We start from the raw sequence: 16,377 nt of genomic DNA on the forward strand, positions 1-16,377 counted from the left end.
GAGTTAAAAATGGCAAACCATGATACCACGGGATCTTTTAAAGTGCTGTAGGATCCAAGCCTCCCTTCACAACAGAGCTCAAAAGTCTCTTTCCCCACTTAGCTGTCTCAGTGGCAGAGGAACAGGAGGTGCTTTACAAGTTAATTAGGCAGATAATCTAGCAGTCAACAGGGATAAGCAACAGCCCAGCCTCTAGCCAGTGACTGGCTAGATTTGACATATTTATCTGCTTTGTCTTTGTGCCCTTCAGTTATTTGTGAGACTGTTCTATCACATATAATATTCACCCAGGTATCTTTGATTGTTTTTATGCTTGGCCCCGATACCTTACGCCTTGTTCTGAGTCTAAAAGCGTTCATTTCAACAGATTGCAGGAGGAGCCCATGAGGTTTGGAAATAAAGTGTCGAGCAAGCCATGCAGCAGGTATAAATTAATCCTCTTGTCACAGCTCTTTCAGAGCACAAACATGCCATCAAACTGGGATCGACACTGCCCACTTCCTTAATTAATTCCCTGGGGGCAATGAAATGAATCACACCTGACCTTCAACCCAGACATACTGGTACGGTTTCCCAGTTGCTATAAAAGATATAAATGCACATGCTAAATTTCTAGCACTAGACTTCTCCTTTCCTTTGATGCAGTGTCTTTTTAAACTGCGAGAAGAGTTGCATGCACCTGACGCTTGACTATTGGATTTTAAAACTGCTCCCTGTGAATATAAAATATGCCCTTTAAGGCAGCTGGGAACAAGATTAAAAAAAACAGTTAAAGACTCCCCACTTGTGGCAACAGAAGAGACTCTTGAATAGTTAATTACTAGGAACACAGGATCTGCCTTTTGCTATATTTAGCTTTAAATGCACTGCGCTCTAATCTGCTCGAGTGAGGGTCAGGCTTCCTAAGGCGCTCCCTCAAGCCCTGGCCCAGGGAGAGCACAGGCACTTTCATCAAGAAACTGCAGCACAAGCCTGAGCAAAACCAACCCAGTGATCTATACGACAGCCCAGGATTTATCTATACTACAAATGACACCAGGTACTGCAAATGAGATTTTAAAGTGCTGTTGCCACCACAACAGGTGCCTGGATGATAGTTTAAAATTTACAAAAGTGAATGCAATGCAAAAACTTTTTTTTTTTTTTTAATCAAGAACACACCAACACCACCACAGAAGTGATGGCTGAAGGCTGTAAATTCAGGGTGGCAGCATACAAACTTGCACAGTACATTTGATTGCATCGCAGTGCAGCCTGCCTCCCAGGTGTCATGTAGCTATAAAGCCTTGAAATCATAAAAGACCTTGAACTATTACATATATTCTCCATTTTGAAAGGTACAGGATCTGAGCAGTTCAAAGCCAAAGGCAAATTTTGAAATGCCATCTAGAGAAGTCATAACCATTTTCAGAGGAGTAAAGATCTTAAGGATGGGTATGGGTAGGAAGGAAATAGCCTCAAAAAGAAAACCCAAACCACCAGTCAAACTTATATCTTGCAGCCCAACATCCTCCAGGATTCGTACGAATTGCCAGCAGGAAAAAGAGCAAGAGATGTGGAAATGATAGGTCTTTAGCACAGTCCTTTCACAGACTCCACTCTCCTACAGAAGATGGGAGACGCTCAGCAACAGATGCTTTACTCTTGATTCTCCTTTTAGGATCCAGAAAACCTCTTGTAGAATACTCATGTGTTCAAACTCCATGCCCAAACACTTTTTATTTTATAAGCAGGCAAGTCAGAAGCTGGGCTGACTCAAGCGGGAGATGTCAGACAGCAGTACAGAACCAGGCACCACACTCCAGAACGAGCTCATTTTCCATAAAAACCTCAAAATGTCTAAGCCTGCTGATAACTAACTTGCAGCTACAAAATTCTTCAGATAAATAAAAAAATGCATGACTTAAAACAGTTTCCCAAATTCCACTCCCACTCTTGTTAACAGGCTTCTACAAAACAGATTTATACTTAAAAAACATGTAAGTTGTTGAGTTGGTACATTCTCCTGAAACTGCTTGAAGCCCACAAGTTCAGCCTTCTCTACAGTTGCTTCTCATTTACATGCTAAAGACCCTAAACAGTTAAAATAAAACTGAGGGACATCTACAGTTGTAGACATCTAGACATGTATATATATATAGCAGTTTCTATAATCAACCAATCCTTCTCACACAACTAATAAAAACTAACAGAATTAATAAAACCAGAATTAATAAAATTAATTTATAAAACCAGCAACAAATGAAGTAAAAGTTACTTCAGAGCTTCAGCAAGCTTGAACTTGCTTAACAAGTTAGAAAAATGCAGTCTTTTATCTGTACCATAGGGAAATTCTTATGATGATTAACTCCTAAATTATTGAAAGCCTTGATAAGGCTGAAGTTTCTACCAAGCTAAAATACTGGAAACATTTGTTCTTGGAAACATATTGCTCAAACTGAAAAAAAAACCCAAAAAACCCAAAAAAACGGAAAACCTTTATCCAAACCAATACTATTTTTCTAAGCATCATTTTACACCTCTTTTAACTGAAATCTCAGAATCATCTGAGATTTTTCAAATGTTAACATGCTCACGATAAATTCAAGAACAGTTGCTTCACAGCAGCGAAACTTCACTGCCCTAGTTAGGGAGAGAGGGAAATCAATGCCAGACAACATCAAAAAAAGAAAAACCGTTTAATAAAACTCCCTACCAAGATAAAATGACTCTATGTACACAGGGCATTGTAACAACAGTGAGGGAGCCCACGGGGGCAGGCGGCGACCCTTTGGGCAGCCCACCGGCAGGCTCCAACAGCACTGCTCCACGGGATGCTGCTGCTGCTGCAGGGACTCACGCCGATGGTGTTTGATTGACAGGGTGCTGGAGAGAGCTGCCAGAGCACCACCAACACAGCACCACCAGCTTTCACGGGAACAGATGCTTGGCAGGAATTATTTCCATCCCCTTCCCTTGCTCAGACATCATGTAAGACAGGAGCACTCATCACAAAGTCAAATAAAATAAAAGCATAGATGGGGAGAATTTCTATGAAGGAAAAACCCCAACCCATATATCAAGGTCAATCTTTTTTCCCCCCAAGAAGTGGAATATCCAGGACATTAAGAGGCTTTATTGGGTCTTTTTCATCCAGCGATGTTACTACGCGTTTTCATCCTCTCACTGTTACAGTTCCAGGCTTAGAATGAAAACCTAAAGAGGGTTTTCCTCTTCTTTCAGCAACAAGCCAAGGAGTTACATTAAAAGCAAATTACCAACTCGAGCAGCATGGAGGAAGAGCTGCCCTTGCACTTCTGCTGGAGAGGAAACATGTCAGCACACAGCCAGCAGCTGTCTCCGCTCCCCAGGAAGGCAGCAGGCAGCTAGATTACGAGCTAACAAAATTGGTAGGTGGAAAACTCATAAATCATTACCAGTACAGAGGAACAGAGTGATGTAAGGGGACAACAGGACAGAGCGGATGCAATGCAGCCGCCGGTTCTCACCAAATCCTCATCAGGCTTCCCACTTTCCACCCGGATACCGAGTCCCTGCGGGGACTCTCGCAGCTCCTCCTTTTCCACAGGCACTTCCCAACACCTGTGTGCAGCGAGAGGCAAGCGACCGCAATGCATATCGGTCACACAGCCTGCACGGCTGCTGCAGTGTTCACTGCCACAACAGCTGTGAGGCATTTTCTGCTTTAACACAGTTTTAGCACCCTCGTAAGGCTACGAAATCCACCTCGGCTGCCGACATCTCCCAGGTTCGGTCAGCGTGAAGGAAAAGCTCTTTATTTACACATCCAAGGCAGTACGATGGCTAGCCCACAATGTGAAGAGCGGCAGCAACACTCCCTACCTCCTGCTAAAGCTCATTTTGATACTGTTGAAAAATAAGGCAATAAAAAGCTCTATTTGCTGCTCCCCAGGGTCCCAAGTGCAGAGGATGGGGCCAGAGCAGCGCTAAGAAGCCACCTCTCCTCTCTCCTTCATTGCACATCTGGGGAGCCGGTAAGACCACACCCCTACACACTTAGTGAGACACGCCGGGTTTTCTTTACACAGGTTGACTCGTGCTATTTCATCACCATTTTCTGACTCTTGCCCTCTGTTCCTAAAACATATTTTTTTTAAGAAGTGACTAATAACCTGGAGGTCTGTAACTTCAACCATGGTACAAATCAGCAGGAAGGGCAGCACTGGCAGCCGGAAGGTTTATCTTGCTATTTTGCCTACAGAGGCCACCAACAGAATTACAGTGTTTAGGAAACCTTCATCCCAAAGGTCCCGCTCAGTACAAATAGTAAAGCCAGAGCCAGGCTCTCACCACGTTAAGATCCCCTCACTGATTTTATTGCACAAATGACCTCAATGGCAACATGTAGGGACTAAGCAGTCACATAACAATGTGCAGGGTAAATACAATCAACCTCATGTTTTAATATTTACATGAAAAAAAGGATACTGCTAATCCACATGTTTATTGCTGAAAAATACATCTTCTGTTATGGATTAATTTTGCTTATGACATTACAGTACATGAAGCAACTCGATACCGACCTTTGATTTCATACTTGGAAGCATGCCTTAGTCACCAGTGGCTATCAGGTGTAGTATCTTAAGATAGTGTTGTAGCAGGTTTTCAACACGCACTGAATGCCCTGTCTTTCCCAAAAGAGCTTTCCAGAAGCTCTAAAGGCACTAAATCTTTTTCGGCTATTTTTATTTTTTAAAAGTCACAGGACAGTGTTTTTCCACAGTAGAGAGTAAGTGTCCACTCCAATAAAAGTACTTGTCCTTTATCAATATGTCTAGTGGGAGAGAGAAAACAAAGAGAGGAAACAAGTGGAATTGGTTTCATTCTGCAGCAAGTACAAACAAATACCAAAAGAGAATGAAACTTACCACACATTGAATAAAAAATAAAAAATTGTGCTCATGCAAGATTCTCCAGCCAAGAATTGTGCACGCAACCTGAGAGTAGTTATTCAGCTGAGAAATAAGCCAGCCCAGACAAAAATGAGAAGACAAACTCACCAAAATTTGCACTATAAATCTCATCACCTAACTGCTAAACTGGGATGCACAGGAAGATGTTTCTTGAAAAATAGTCAAAAAAAACCACGCCACCAATTAACATACAATCACACACTGCATTATTCATTAGAGATCCAGCTCACAGCACGTATTTCAGGAGACCGGGTATTTCTTAAGTCACTAACCAAGAATTCCTCCAGAAGCAGCTCAGCTGAATAACAAGGTAAAAACAAGACAGAAACCTCCCACGACCAAAGCACTCCAGATGCACTTCACAAGGTCAAGAGAACTGTAAATTGAACCACTGAGACAACGGACTTCTGTGTCTCGTATTCAGCAACCATATGAAATATGCATGAGTCATGGCACAGTCAGTGAAAAAAAAAAAGAGAGAAAAAAATTCTTAATCATTGACAGGTGAAAATACAAGTCAAGAAAATGAAATCATACACTTGGGTTGACATATGCAGAAAGTTATCTTTTGGTAACAAGGTTTCTTTCAGCAACTAAGAGGAGGAATTAGATATAATTCTTCAAGGACAAGGTATCAGCAGGAGCTTTTCTCAGACTGTTGAGAGCTCTCTTAGGCTGCTGTGCTCCTAACTGGAGTACCCTGAAATAATGGAGATGGTGTATTGCTACAGATCAGTTCATACCCAATTAACATTCATTTTAAGGTGATGGCTAGTCATCCAACTCCAAGCTTGCATGACTTATCAGCAGGAACACCTCTTAGAAAAAGAAGAGGATAAAAAGGATTGGCAGAGATCAAGGTCAGGTGAACTTAAAAAACAAGCAGAAGATGATACTCTTCCAAAGCTAATAAGGTTTTTTTCCTTATGCAAGACACCACTTTCAATGGACGGTGTAGATGTTAGAACAGGATTCTTGAATTCAGAGGCACATTGGATGTGCTGTTCATCCTGAAAAATATAACCATTTCATCAGTTGCTGTAAGAGATGATGTTGCTAAAGGAAAAACGGCGTAGCTGAAATTCTGCAAAAATTATTATAAAGGAATGGCTGCAATTTAGCTCAATCCTTCATTAATGTTTGGCAGAGAGAGTTGTACTAGCCACTGTTCACAGCACACTTGGAAGAAATCATTAATGGACCCTGAAGCAGGTCTCCAATAAACCAATAAATGCAAGTATTTGGAAGAAAACATGTTAAAAAAAATTACCAGAGAGGCTTAATTCCTAGCAACAAAGTTCGTCAGACACAAGACAACACAAGAACAGCTCAGTAATGGAGGCTAGTGCAGGAAGAGCAGCTTTCTCATGTAGTGTACCACTCCTCTGCTGAAGTCCACCCTGCTTCTCTTTTTTTAATGTATCAGCCCACTGAAAGTTATATTTTTAGTGTTGACCCTACTCATACAATTCAAATATCACCACAACAAAATCAGATGTGCTGCTTCCATTTTTCTTGCTACCTAAAGCTCTGAGCAGCAGCAAAAGCACAGGAGATCACCAGTGTCTCCAGGATACAGCGCTGCAGCAATTGAAAACCCATAAATTGTCTTCAAAATTACAAGGGCTAAGCTTAAAAATAAAAAAAAATAAATACAAAGTGGGCATTCTCCAGAAAGCAATGCCTCCCAGTTGCTAAGTTTATTATTTCATGAACTAAATACAGTAATCGGAGGAAGGATGTATTAATAGCCAGCACCTCTTACACACTTGCAAGCGGTGAAGGCCTTGGCTTTAATAAAACAACAACTGCTGTAAGCAGTAAAGCAAGTTTTAACTTAGAACTCACTGATTATTTCTTCAAAGCATGTGCAAGGAAAAGGAGTTCCCCAAGTTAACACGTGGCTTTTTACCTGCAGGACAGGGAATCGGCTTCCAGATACTTGAATTCTGATATTTCTGGCTAAAAAGAGATGGCACAAAAAGCCAGCAGTGGAAACGCACAACACTGCACCATGTCAGCTATTCCAAACATACCAGCTAACACTGATTATGCTGTTAGCAGCATTCACTTGGACGGAAAAGAAGTCCACAACTGACTTGTATCACTCTGCATCCCAAAAGCAGTCTCATGTTCCCTGCAGCTGCTTCCTCTTCCTCAGAGCAGGTTGAACATTTTGACAGAACACACTAGTTTTGGTTATTTTCTAGGCAGCGATGGATACAAATCCTCTCAGACCAAGCTGAGATAATTCTACGGCAATAGATACTGATTCATATCCACAAGTTGGCTGTTGAAAAAAAAAAACAAAACAAAACCAAAACCCACACCCACCCAACAGCGTATGGCATGGGGTGCCTACACAATCAACTATTATCCTCGGTGAGACAGAAAAATAGCTATTACAGACTGAACATGCAGAGAGGGGGCACACACTTGCTCTCCTACCCACTGCTTGGCAGCTGACATACCAGCGATCTCAACCCGACATCAGAAAGTAATTTCTTCACCTCTGTGAGGAAGCCTGAAAGCTTTTAAATGAATTCATGGAAGAAGATTCTATCAAGGGCTATTAAACACGGAGAAGATACAACCTTCTAAGCTGAAAATTGCTGTAAATATGACAAGAGCATGAAAGGAAGAGAAATGTAGCACTTCCATCTATCTATATTTTTACACCACCACATCCTTTCCCTCCTTCCCTCCTCTTTTTTTTACATCTACCCAACTGTACAGGCCACTTTCAGAGACCAGACTCTAGACTAAAGGCCAATTTCCCCCAGTAAGTCAAGCTTTGGTCTGAGGTCAGGTTAACTTATAGGCATCATGTATCCCACGTAGCTCCTTCTCACTCTGTATTTCAGGAAAGGCTGTCTCTTAAATCCATGAACACACAAGACAAGCATTACTCATCCATGACAGCATACTCCACTTCGGAGTACTATGACAACAGCACTGAGAGCTGGGTGGCAATTCAGTAAGACCAGGTGAAGAGGAGAAATAAACATAAATCCCAAGAGGACTGACCTAGGTCAGCATATTGTATTACTAATTTTGTAGGAGGACTTTAGGTTGCTTCTTTTGAGATGAGGGAAAACATTCAAACTAGTTGTCTGCAGTGATGAAAACAAAAAGCTTTGAGCCAGTCTGTACAGAAGATTGTGATTCAACCCACGTATTTCTTCCCAGTGATTGGGGATGACCAGCGTTGTGACAGAGAGCATACTGTAGAGACTGGTAATAGGAATCACATTGGTATTGTGATTGAACTGTGTATTGCAATTGCTTTATTTTGTTACATGTAACTTATGTTTGTATTGTGTTTTTAGTATATTTTGTACCATTCTGCTAAACCAGAAATCCCATGTAACATCAACTATCTTCAGATAAGTAAACTAGATACTAAAGATCACACCCTCCACGTGTGGAATATCTAAAAGAAGTTGGTCGGAGAGTATTGGACTCCGATGCTATTCACACATCAGAACAAACTGAGTGATCAGTCTTGGTTTGGTAACCACAAAGCTCAAATGTTAAGCAAACATGTATGGCAAAGTTCCCTCTATTTTGATATACCATGCACAGACATAGTGCTCAAAACACCACATATTCTCTCAATTTCAACAGTTCAGCTTCCCTTTTCTTAATCTTCTTCCATGCTGTATCTGGACATAAATTATATTAAATGCAACACCTACCTGAAAATATAAACGCATAAACCCAAGAATATGTCTTTGTTGGTAATCCAGATTCAGGAGACTTTGAAGTCCACCAAACTATCCCAAAGAATTCACAGTCTATCTATAAACATGGCATTGCAAGCAATGGCTATTATGAATGCTATGAATGCATCTCGATTGTTTTGCTCCTCAAAAAGATATATTTATAAGCAATTTTGATCGTAATTGCAATCAGATAGAAAATTCAGTTCTCAAAAATACATTTATATACACAGGTGGCCAGAATCTCGGAATTAAGAAACATTGCCATGAAAGGAAGTCAAATAAAGCAGCAATATAAATCACCCAAGCTAGAAAAAAACAGAGTAATTAGCCTGTTGCTTCACTTATTTGTATCTATTTTCCAGTATTAGCGTCATGTGCTAACAGCATAATCACATTACAAAAAGCTAGTAGAAGTTATTGAGTGAGAGACATCTGCTCCACCCAGATGTAGACCAGAGCAGGTATATAATATTTTACCCCACTCCATCACAGAGGCAGCAAATCCCACCTGCAGGCAGTACCGTTTACACTGCAGCAGCTCCTGAAGCGCTTCGTGCTCACGCACTGGAAATGGAACAGCCGTCAGTCAGCTCAGTGCAAAACCTGACAATTTAATTGATGCTTTTAGTTGTGAGGACTACTACCTATTTCACTGTCGATCATTTTAGGAGGCAATCAGCTAAGCCAAAACCCATACCCACTATTCTTGGCCGAACAGCCAACTGTCAGAACCCAAAAATGAGGTGCATTTGACCTAACTTTAAACATGAATGACAGACACCTAAGTCTGACCCTGCGATCCTTGCTTCTTTTCACAATCAATGGAGAAAAGTAAACATTTCCAGAAAATAGCTTATCTAAAATATTCTGCTTGCCCATCTTAGGGTGAGATCTTAAGGGAGTCTCTTGTGAACAGCTTCACAGCTTCAGCTTTAGGCACTTTTTAGATATTTGAAGTAGATCAAACTTCCATCAGTTTCTACAATGCTACAACAGAAATTCACAACTGCAGATTGGCAATCTGTGTGAAAATCTATAGCTCAGTGACACCTAAAAACATCTCAGGCAGAGTTAAGAGTTTAATTATGCAGCCAAAATTAACAATAGAACAATTACTAATGGTATATTATTCAGTTCTATAGACCTGCTTGTTTATCTTTCTGAAATGATTCACAGTTTCCATCGTTGGCTGAGAAGCTTCAAAATCCAGCATACCACAAATATGCTGAGAGAACAGGCTCAGCATCAGACCACAACCACCCACCCGCACCCAACCCAGTTTCTGAAACCAAGCGTTACTGCAGGAGTTATGGATTTCTAACCGGAACAGGTTTAATATCTTTTTTAATGGGCATAAAACATCACTACGCCAGCCAGCCTGGCTTCCTTCAGTAGAAAAAACCCATACATCCGCTTTGCAGTTGTTTGGGTTGTATCAATGTCAGCTCAGCACAACGATATTTGACATTATTAATAGGGAAATCTATTTTCTTGTTTACAGCATCATTGTTCATGCACTGGAAAGACCAATATCAGCAACCTACTTTTGCAGATAACCTAATAAAGGTTCCACTGGATGTCTGTAGGTGCATGCATACATATGTACATGTAAGAAAGTAAGAATGCCAATAAAAGCTACGTTAGATTTCTACAACTCACTTCCTACGAGGATGCAAGATATGAAGAATTTAAAAGGTTTATTAACGAGACAGCTAAAGGATTTTTTTTTTTCTGGACTGAGAAAACACAATGAAAGGCTTGGCTGGTTTCTCTGAGGACTTCAGAAAGACATGCCAGTTAACCTAAGGCTCTTGAATGTGGATCTAGAAGAGGATTCTACAGAATACATTAACTTTCAGTGAAAAAGGGGCATATACCTTTCACTGCTCCACCCCCTGTTCTTTTGAAAGAAACAGAAGCTTTTCAAAAGCCAAAAAACTGCTAACAGCTACTGCATCTATTGTACAATGAGGAAAACAAACAAAAAAAAATTATTTCTAAAATTAAGAAGTGAACTGATGCTAAATCCCAGAATGTAGATCTGTTCAGTCATGGATACAGTCAAACTCTCAAAGTCAATGAACTGACTGTTAAAGCCCATGCAGACCAACGCATTTGCATCCCACCTCGAATGTTGCTCCGCCTAGTTTGATATGCTCTGTAGAGTTGAAAAGCTAGAAAACCTGGCATATGTTCTTTGCTAATGGAAGATAAAATGCAAAGGTAGCAGAAGTGCCAACCTAAATTTATTTGTTAACAATCTAAAATAAAAGAAAGCAGATATTCAACATGACTCTCAATCAGGGGGTTTGCAATAGGTTGTAATTTTCCTCTAGTCTTGACAATGCTGCAAAAACAGAGTTGATATTTCAGATTAATAATATGTTGATATGAACCTTTATTAACCAACTGTTGAGAACACTAATTAAGGTAGCTAGTCAGTAATCTAATAACCTAGTTACTAACAGGGACTAAGTAATTTATACTGGGATTACAAAAAAACCCAAACTAACAAGGATGTTAAAAAGAATAAATGGGGAACATCATGGTCTACACCAGGAAGACCGTGCCCTTTTCCCCCACCACCAACATCTTGCTCTCCCTCAGCTTCAAAAGATTTTTTTGTGTTGTCTCCTCATACCGTAACACCGCTTTGGCACCACTGATACCTACCAGGTCAGACTGAAAAGGTCAACAACTGTTTAAACTGCCAAGACAAGACAAAGGGAAATAGGGAAAGAATCAGGCCTTCCTGTACCCAGGAAACAAAAGCAGATCAGGGAGGGCACTAAGCTACTAAACTAATCCTAGCATCAAACAGGCTACCCATTAAATGCTTTGGCTTGACACATTTGGCTTCAGGGACCTGTGGACCACGGCTTACAGATGGAAGTTCAAGAATCCCACAACTTCATCACAGGAGAGGCCTGATAGTCCGATGCCTTGATGATTTAGCAGCGTAGCTCACTAAACCACCATTCCGCTATCATAACAAAGGATCTTGGAGGCACAACAGCAATGCAAATAAATTGACATACTGATGGGCAGGGCACACTGGGAAGAAGACACTTTTCAGCATACACCAATAAACATTTTAACAGGAATAAAACAATTGAAAATACAAAGCCCTTCCCTTGACTCCTTTGGAAAAGTAAATTATGAGTATGTGTTCCTTTCTCTAATTCAAGGAAAAGTCTTATAATAAAGTTATGCAAAACAAGATAGCGAAACTCAAAACCTGGCAAAAGACCTCATCCAGGTATTTGAGCACAGGCAAAGCAGGTATTTCCCTGTGCTCAGAAGGGACCGGAGACTGATGATGGTTTTCAAGGGCAGAGCCAAGGATTCAGGCGGCCCTGTGGACATGCTGACTGGGGCCTCTTTTTGCCACAAAATGCAGGAAGAAACCGTCTCAGACAGAATATGGAATTCAACAGCACAACACCAGGCTTCCAAAGCACTGGCTGATGCTTTGGGGATCTTCAGGTCTTGGTCACAGGAAACCATGCATTAAGATAATATAGTCAAAGCAGACCCAAACTAGAAGGGAGACAACCAGCACAGGCTTCAGGAGCAATCTCAGAGAGGTGCAGAGACACGGGACAAAACCAGCAACAAGACTCTTTAACCAAACTCATCATATCAATATTGGCTCGTACAGAGAAGGTTGCAGATTAAGAAGAAACTCGCCATCCCCTCTTCTTTTTAAAGGGTTGACTTCTCATTGAGTATTTAAAACAAATAACATACTTTGTTTTTCTAATTTCCTATCGCTTGAGGCATGAAATGGTAGTGAAAATAAATGACTAGCCCTGTATCTGCTAATGCTCAGTAACACATTCCTAAGATTTCACCTCCTGTGACTTATCAGAAGAAAAATGACTAACATATAACTTGAATGCACTGAATGAGTATTTCCTCTTAAAAAACATTTCTAGAGAAGTAGGGGATCCTAAAACGAAAGGATCACTTAAGTTTGCAAAGTACAAACTGTTGAACTGCTTAGACTTTTTTTTCTGCATGAAAAAAACCCCACATTTAAGGAAAACACATGAAATAGCGGTTATTACAATGAAGTACAACCCCAAAGCCATATTTAATTGTTCTGCTTGCAGTAGCTGAAGGAGTTGTAGAAGGGTATAACTCATTGGGATTCAAGACATCACAGGAGGTGCTTCCTTCCTGTGTCCCTGACCGAGCTCTCTGTCCCAGACTGCATCTAGCATTTTCCTTGCCTGACCTGTCTGTCCTCAATTCTAATTCTCACCAGAGGTAATCCATCCTTCTTACAGGCTGACTAAAAGCAATAATCTTTGTCCGCTACTATGAGCCTGCAACAACTGCAAGCAATCTCTGTACAAAACTTCTCCATCTGACCTAAGAATAACTCAGATTTTGCAGAGCAAATCGTTATACAGGACTCCAAAACATGCCTATTTATGAAGTTCTCAATGAATTTTAAAATTCCTAAAGAAAACTCTATGCGAATACTACTGCAAAACCACATTTCTAATTTTGAAAGCTCTTAGATGCATAGCAACAAACTGCTCTTTTAGACAAAGTCCCTATTATGGTAGGAATTACTACTTCCTGGAAATATTTTCCTGACTTCTGGGAATTTAAAAACCAAAATATATAACTCGACAAAAGATTATTTGTTTTACAGGGCACATGTGAGGAATTTTTTTTACTATATTAAAACATACTTAGTGATAAAAGTGTATCTAAAGATGGAGTGGGATCAAGACTGAACAACAGGAAAATAAGCTCTTACCATGTGTATCAGCCATTACCCAGCTTTCAGCTTCCGTAGTGACTCATGACCAGCTTACCTCTTAACTACTTTCCCTTTGCCTAGGAAGTATGCACCAAGCATGTCCTAGTCTTGCAATCTGATCTACGTGAGCTGCCACTTGCACCTATCCAACCCCTTCGTAAAACCGTGACCCAAGTTGGAAGGTTTACCAGCAATGTGTTACAAATATATGATTTCCCTTTATTGTGCTTGCCCTATACAACCACACCTTACGGAAGACCAAAGCTGTTAAACCCTGAAGCTCAAGCGTTTCGTTCTGCTCTCAGCTTTACAGCACATAAGAACCTTGAGGAGCACTACACTGCCATAAATATGGCCACCACACCACTGTACCCTCCCCTTTGGTCACTGGACTCTCTCTTTATTTTGCTTTTTATTTTGGAATAGCTTTTATTTTGACTTTTGCAGTCTCTTACAAGATCTACAGCTAGATTTAAGAAGTATGGTACAGCAAGTTGAAAAGGGTTTTCAGGCATGGCAGAATATTATTGCACTCCACAGACTTCTCTCTCTAGGGAGAAGCAATAGATTTTTTCCATTTGTCAATTTTCCTCTCACACACCAGCATTGCCTCTGAGTGATCCCTGAGTATCCTAGTTATCTTTGAACAGATAATTACTATTTTAAATTAACAAGTACTGCTGCAGTTGAGGGGAGTACTCATATTTAATCAACAACGGATCACATGGAAAAAGAAATCAAATCCACAGTTTAATGGGCAACCATGGCAGTTCACAGGTGGAATTTATTGCACGCAACATATCAGAATGGAATTACTTTACCTGTAGGCTCAGGCAGTGAGACAGATATAGGTGACAGCCTATTGCCTTATGTGCAACACAGACATAAGAATTCTTGAATTTGAACAGGAGGAATGAGAACAGAAGATAAGCTGAAGAGTAAAAAACTATGTCTCTTAAAGCAACCTGAACTTAATAGCACATATCCATTCAACGCATAATCTTATTCCTCTGTCCTAAACAATCACCTTAAGCCTGCAAACAGGTACATAAATCTGTAGATGACTGTATTACGTAAGCAGAGTTTAAATAAACTTATCTTACATTAAAAAATTACTCACGGATTAGATCCAATTAGATATGTTTAACCCAACTGCCTCCACCATTCTTCACCAGATAAAAGGTTTGATTGTCACTGACTAACTGCTGCTGACACATAACGCTCCCAGGGACTTTATTTTTCCCAGTATCGCACTCACAATTCCCAAAAGGTGGATTGGGATCTACATGTGCTGTAAAGTTTTTCAATGTCCTTCTACACGGAGACGTATTTCCTTTACAGCTTTATGTAATCTTAATTACTTTACATCTCTGAAGTTTTGAATTTATTTTAGCAACACCTGTCTGAAAAGCCACTGCAATCAACTCTTGCAGAAGCCATGCTAATGCATGATTGGGTTATTGCCACCACTTGCAAAGCTTAAGTGGGAAAGAACTTAGTCTTGCAAAGGTGCTCAGCTGGGCCTCTGATACATATTGCTCTGCAGTCACTAAACACAGTCCTTTATCAGCAAAAAGCTGCTTGTTCTATTACACTTACAAAAGCATTAAAGTACCTACCTACATGGAATTCATATGCGTGAAACAATTTGTTTAAAGCTTGGATTTTTCTTAATCAAAAAGAATCATAATGACTTAAAGTCTCATATGAAAAACAAACAAGATCTATTGTCTGAGCGAGTTGTTCATATCAGGACCATCTAGAACAAATAATTGAGAGACTATGAAATCAACCTGCAAAGGAGCAATTTTTTTTTTTTCTAAATTACAGATCCACTGTTGTGTATATAAATGGAACAAGGGTTACACATACCTGGTTTTGTTATGAAAGTAATGCTGATTTTTTTTTTTTTTAAAGAAGCTTTTAACCAGGTAGAAGAAATGCACATTTATCTAAGGCACTCACATTGCCCTCATCATCACAATACCTGAGCACGTCAAAATTCCTGCTTTGCACCGTTAAACCCTCACTATCTGTGGGAAGATTATGTGGGTTGCCCTTGCATGATTAGCAGTTAAAGATCTATACAAAAATAAAAGCATATACTCAAAAATGTAATTTGCAGCCTATACAAATAAACTTGTGAGCAGTTTTCTCTAAAGAAACCTCTGTAGAGGTGGTTGCTATGCTGGCTATATTCTGGGTGCAAAAACACCAAAGCTGGCTCTGCTCAGTCGGATCAGGTCTAGGAGCAAACCACCAACGTTCATGCCAAATCAGACTAATAAATCCTGTCAGGAGGACTATACCGTTACATGAACCTTCAAGTCCCAAACTGGTACTTTTGCACTGCTCTGTCCTGTATTTCCTGCTGGCCAACACTGCTCACCTCAACCCTGCTTACCCAGTAGTCTCTACCAGACAATCTTTTGGAGGATGTTTTTGTGGCCTTCTGTCCCATATGCTTGAGAATCCTTCAAGTCTGAAGTAATGGTACTGGCCAAGTCTGGCCTGGCTGAACGGGGAGCTCTTGCTGGGACTCAGGAAAAAAAGGAGAGTTACTGCTTGTGGAAGAAGGGGCAGGCGACTCAAGAAGAGTACAGGGATCTCGTTAGGTCGTGCAGAGAAGAAATGAGAAAGGCAAAAGCCCAGCTAGAACGCAATCTGGCCGCTGTTGTTAAAGACAACAAAAAAAGTTTTTACAAATAGATTAATGACAAGAAGAGAGCTAAGGAGAATCTCCATCCCTTATTGGATGCGGGGGGGAACGTTGTCACTGAGGATGAGGAAAAGGCTGAGGTACTCAATGCCTTCTTTGCCTCAGCCTTTTACAGGCAGACCAGTTATCCTCAGGGTACTCAGCCCCCTGAGCTGGAAGACAGGGACAGCGAGCAGGATGAACCCCCCATAATCCAAGAGGAAGCAGTCAACGACCTGCTAC

Source organism: Aptenodytes forsteri, unplaced genomic scaffold, assembly GCF_000699145.1.
Source record: "Aptenodytes forsteri isolate BGI_AS27 unplaced genomic scaffold, ASM69914v1 Scaffold164, whole genome shotgun sequence".
NCBI classification, from domain to species: Eukaryota; Metazoa; Chordata; class Aves; order Sphenisciformes; family Spheniscidae; genus Aptenodytes; species Aptenodytes forsteri.